This window comes from Zingiber officinale, chromosome 2B (assembly GCF_018446385.1).
Source record: "Zingiber officinale cultivar Zhangliang chromosome 2B, Zo_v1.1, whole genome shotgun sequence".
In the NCBI taxonomy this organism is placed as follows: domain Eukaryota; kingdom Viridiplantae; phylum Streptophyta; class Magnoliopsida; order Zingiberales; family Zingiberaceae; genus Zingiber; species Zingiber officinale.
In genome coordinates, this window is record NC_055989.1 from 143,226,910 (window position 1) to 143,232,909 (window position 6,000).

Below are 6,000 nucleotides of genomic sequence, written 5' to 3' on the forward strand. Positions count from 1 at the left end.
ATAAAAAACTGCATTAAAATGCTTATTAACACTGCACTGAAATGCTTAACAGAATTGCATGGAAATGCTTAATAAAACTGCACTGAAATGCTCAATAAAAATGCACTGAAATGCTCAATAAAACTGCACTGAAATGCTCAATAAAACTGCACCGAAGAGCTTAACAAAATTGCATGGAAATGCTTAATAAAATTGCATTGAGATGCTTAATAAAAACTGCACTGGGATGCTTAATAAAACTGCATTGAGATGCTTTATAAAAACTGCCGAGAGGATCGTGATGGTGAAGAAACCTCTCGGAAATCACCCTCGACCGCTCGCCGGAGAGAAGCCCTAGCTTCTCTTCTCTGTTTTCGCCCAAATGGTCGTCGCACGCGAGAGAGAAAAGGAGAGGAGAGGTTTAGGTTTTCGGAAAATAACCCCTAAGTTCTCCCTTTATAACTCGAGCATTCTGTTATCAACTACCACATAAATATATTTCGCTATCTCTTTTATCAGCACGACCCTGCTGGGTTCTTGGTCATCACACTTTGCTTAAGTCTCAGATCGGGTCGGAGGTCACGGGTTCGAACCTCGGCCGAACCTCTTTATTTTTTTAAACTTCTTTCTTTTGGTAAAAATACCAAACGAACTCCGAAAATTGCATAAAATTTCTCTAAAAATTTTTAAAAATCTCTAGAATATTTCTAAAGCATTTCTAAATATTTTTAAGCACTATTAGGACTCGTAATGAGGAAATTTGGGCTGTTACAATTTCCCATACCTTATAAAATGTTCATCCTCGAACTTAGAATAATTCTGGATATTTCTGTCTCATACTGTCCTCACGCTCCCAAGTAACTTCCTCGTGCTTCTGATTTTGCCAGACGACATTCACTAGTGGTACTTCTTTGTTCCTTAGCCTCTTAACTTCTCTGTCCACTATCTGTGTAGATATGCTCTCATAGCTAAGATCCTCTTGGATCTGCACTGACTGAGGCTGAATCACTTGGCTAGGGTCATGGAGACACTTCTTTAGCATGGAGACATGAAATACATTGTGTATTGCTGACATGTCTTGTGGTAAGTCCAGCTTGTAAGCTACTTTCCCAATCCTTTCTGTGATCAGGTATGGGCCTACGTAGTGGGGACTTAACTTGCCATTTTTGCCAAATCTCATCACTCCCTTCATAGGAGCAACTTTGAGAAAGACTGAATCCCCTACTTGGAATTCAAGTGGCCTACGGCGAGTGTCAGCATAACTTTTTTGTCTGCTCTGGGCAGTCTCAATCCTCTGTCTGATCTTCTGGATAGCCTGTGTGGTTTCTTCTATCATCTCAATTTGCCTGCCCAATTCTGATTCCATCCCTTTTCTTTCTCCAGCCTCCAACCAGCATATAGGTGATCTACACTTCCGGTCATACAGTGCCTCGTAAGGTGCCATCTTGATAGTGGCCTGGTAGCTATTGTTGTAGGTAAATTCAGCTAAATACAGATACTTGCACCAACTGCCTTTAAAATCTAATGCACAAGCCCTGAGCATGTCTTCTAAAATCTGATTTACTCGTTCTGTCTGCCCATCAGTTTGGGGATGGAAGGCTGTGCTGAACTTGAGTTTGGTGCCTAATGCATTCTGGACACACTCCCAAAAATGAGAGGTGAAGCGCCCATCCCTATCGGAAACAATCGACTTTGGGACTCTATGAAGTCTGATCACTTCCTTAACATATAGCTGTGCCAATTGCTCTATAGAGTGGGACACCTTGATGGCTAGAAAGTGGGCAGACTTGGTCAATCTGTCCACTATCACCCATATCGCATCATATCCATTAGTGGTTCTTGGAAGACCTGCTATGAAGTCCATGGATATTTCTTCCCACTTCCACTCTGGTATTGGGAGAGGCTGTAGAACTTCTCCTGGTCTCTGGTGCTCTGCTTTGACCCTCTGGCATGTCAGGCAGGTACTGACATATTTTGCAACATCTCTTTTGAGTCCAGATCATCAGAATCTCTGCTTTAAATCTTGATACATCTTGGTAGAACTAGGATGCATAGAGTACGGTGTACTATGAGCTTCTTCTAGAATCTTCTTTCTCAATTCCCCATCATTGGGAACACAAAGTTGGCTCCCCTGATAAAGAACTCCACTGTCTGATACCCGAAACTCTGAATTTTCTTCTTTTTGTATCCCTTGCTTGATCTTCACTTTGCTTTCTCTATATATCCTCAAGCAGGGTTGACTCTAAGGTCAATCCAGAGAGTTACCCATAAATAATTTCGACTCCAAAGTCTGACAATTCCTTCTGCAGTGACAGTGCTAATGATGACAAAGACATCAGAGTTGCACTGGACTTCCGACTTAGTGCATCCGCCACTTTGTTAGCTTTACCTGAGTGGTAAAGAATTTCACAGTCATAATCTTTAACCAACTCTAGCCACCTGCGCTGTCTCATGTTCAAATCCTTCTGGGTAAAGAAATACTTTAAACTCTAATGGTCGGTGAAGATTCCACACTGAACTCCGTACAAATAATGTCGCCAGAGTTTTACTGCAAAGACCACAGCTGCCAGCTCGAGATCATGAGTGGGGTAATTCTTCTCATAGTCTTTGAGTTGTTTGTAAGCATAAGCTATAACATTCCCTGCTTGCATGAGAATAGCTCTGAGGCCCATCTTGGAGGCATCACTGTATATATCAAAACTTTTGTCACTCTCTGGAACAGTCAGGATAGGAGCACTGGTCAATCTCTTCTTCAATGCTTGGAAACTTTGCTCATATTTATTTGACCATTCAAACTTCTTGTTCTTCCTGGTTAAGGCCGTTAGTGGAGAGGCTATCCTGGAAAAGTCCTCCACAAATTTCTTGTAGTACGCTGCTAAACCAAGGAAGCTTCTGATCTCCCTGGCGTTCTTGGGTCTACGCCAGTTGTTGACCGCTTCTATTTTGGCTGGATCCACCTGAATACCTTCTTTAGAAATGATGTGACCTAGAAACGCCACCTGCTCCAACCAGAACTCGCACTTCGAGAATTTAGCATAAAGCTGCTTTTGCTGAAGGGTCTGCAGTACTATTCTCAAGTGCGTGTCATGCTCCTCTGGGGTTCTTGAATAGATCAGAATTTCGTCGATGAACACGATGACAAACTTGTCAAGGTATTCTTTGAACACTCTATTCATTAAGTCCATGAAGACCGCAGGTGCATTAGTCACTCCAAAAGGCATGACTACAAACTCGTAGTGTCCGTATTTGGTCCTGAAAGCTGTTTTGGGTATATCACTTTCTTTCACCTTCAACTGATGGTATCCAGAGCGCAGGTCTATTTTAGAAAACATTGTGGCCCCCTTTAACTGATCAAATAGATCATCTATTCTGGGAAGAGGGTACTTGTTCTTAATTGTCACTTTATTTAGCGCTCTATAATCTATGCACATCCGCATAGATCCGTCTTTCTTCTTAACGAACAACACCGGAGCTCCCCATGGTGAATGACTAGGGCGGATGAAACCCTTGCCAAGCAGCTCCTGGAGTTGTTCTTGTAGCTCTTTCTGTTCTGCTGGAGACATTCGGTATGGAGCTTTTGAAATTGGACCAGTACCAGGAACCAATTCAATTTCAAACTCTACTTCTCTGTTAGGAGGTAGTCCAGGTAGCTCTTCTGGGAATACCTCTAGATACTCACAGACTACCCGAACATCTTCCTGCTTGGGTCTTTCTTGTTCTTCTGCATTCACAATGTATGCAAGAAAACCAGTACACCCTTTAGCTAACATCTGGTGAGCTGTGAGGGAAGAGAGGAATTTCTGGGTCTTCCTCTTCGGCACTCCTGTGAACTCAAAGGATGGTTCACCTTCTGGGCTGAAAATCACTTTCCTTCTGCGGCAATCCACCGAAGCACTGTACTTGTTGAGGAAGTCCATACCCAGAATGACATCGAAATCTTGCATCGCAAGGACTACTAGATCCACATATAGCTCTCGGTCTGAAATTCTGACTGGTACAGCCCGAAGCCACTGGTTGGATTCCATGACTTCCCTAGAAGGTAGGGTTGTCAAGAACTTGGAGTTCATGCTCTCTGTTATGACCGTGGAGGCACTAGCAGCTTTCTCTTTAGTGAGGGAGAATACTCAGGCACTGGCTGGAACTGGTGGGGCTTCCAACCTTCCTTGACTGAGCTGAGGTCCATCCAGAGTTGCAGGCATATAATGTAACTGAGGCTTGTACCTATATTGTGCTGCCTGTTGTTGAGGTGCTTTGAGCTTGTTAGGACACGCCTTAGCCATGTGTCCTTCTTGACCACACGAATAACATCCAGTCATACCCACAAGACAGGCTCCTGGATGTAGTCTCCCACATTTAGGGCAGGGAGGGAACTTGGCCTGCTTGTCTACTGGACCTCCCTTTTGGCTGCCTCCTATATTCCATCGTTTCCTTTTGCTATCTTTGCCCTTCCAGTTCTGCTTGCTTGCCTGGGGTTTCTGACTCCCTGCTGTCATGTCCTCTATCTTGACCGGCTTGAGTTGCGTTTGTTGTGCCTTGATGCTATTCAAATAGTGCTCAGCGACTAATGCCCTGCTGACCAGCTCTTCACCAGTCTGTGGTCGGTGAGTTCCACTACTCACATTAAGTGCTATTTCTGGCCTTTTCAAAGTAAAATATCTTAATTACTTCTTCTTTAAATGCCTTGGCATTTTAACAAACATCTTGTGTGCCAAAATCCCTAAAGTCTTGACTTTGGGATCTACTTAAAGCCTTGACCTTTTTCTTTCTTTTCTTTATCTTTCTTATACTTTTCTTAAACCCAAAATACTGATAGGGTATTTTTTTTTCATATGCATCTATAAGTGAAACTAACTAGGTAACACACAATCATGCATAGAACACAAAAGAAATCTGCACATATAATATTTCTACAACGAGAAATCAACGGAAAACACCTCTTACTACAGGTGAGTAGTACTTCTAAACATTTCTCTATACCACAAATAATAAGGAAAAGCATACTAAGTAAAAATTTTAAATACTTTCTTAATTGAAGACGGCAAGGCTAGTGTTGATGTGTGATGCTGGAGAATGGGGACTGCTCTGATACCAACTTGTAACACCCCACCCTCCTCACTACTCGTCTGAGAGGGTGGAGCGCTACTGGACTACTAACTTATCTTAACTAATGTTGCTCACATGAAATTATCTATGCTTAAAACCCTCAAAACTCAAAGCATACAATATGTAACAACGGAAAACATACTACTCAAGCATACGTTCACAACTAAAACTATACATAAATCTGAACATGCTAGAAACTATATATATGAATCTACACAAGCATGCAACAATGATACAACTCAGATAATAAACCAATGTGCATAGCAATTAAAAGAAAGAGTTCTAAACATAAAATATCCAATGCAAATCTAACAACATGAAAGAATGGTTCCAATATTCTGAATACAAGGTCTTAATGAATTATTAAACTAAATCCTAAGGCTTCCAGAGTCCAAACATCACACATCCATCTGCACCTCCTTGTCGCCTTTCTTCACTATAGCTTTTCCTTTCCTTTATCTGCAGTAAGAGGAAATGCAACTATAAGCAAAAAATACTTAGTAAGCGCTATCTAACTCACAAAACTCGAATATGCATGTGAACATACTGAAATGCTAAACATGTAAAGCTGCTCATCTTTTCAACAATAAGAAAGTTCTAACAACATGCTAGCATACAAGGAAACTAAACTTGATGAATTTTAAACCTATGTGAAGCTTATTTCACTTGTTTAAAATTTATACTTTTATACTTCAAAATAATAATCTTTTGGGCCCAGGCTTAGTACCATTGCGCACTCCCTAATAGAACTGAGGTAGTGAGCCACCAATCCTACGAGGGTAAAGACCTCGGTCTTACCAGGGCCGAGACCTCGGAAACAGTCACCTAGATTTGTTTAACGACAACCTCGGAAGTCGGGTACTAGCCTTCTCAAGTAAAATACTTATACTTGTTAATACTTCTAATAAAAGAATATCT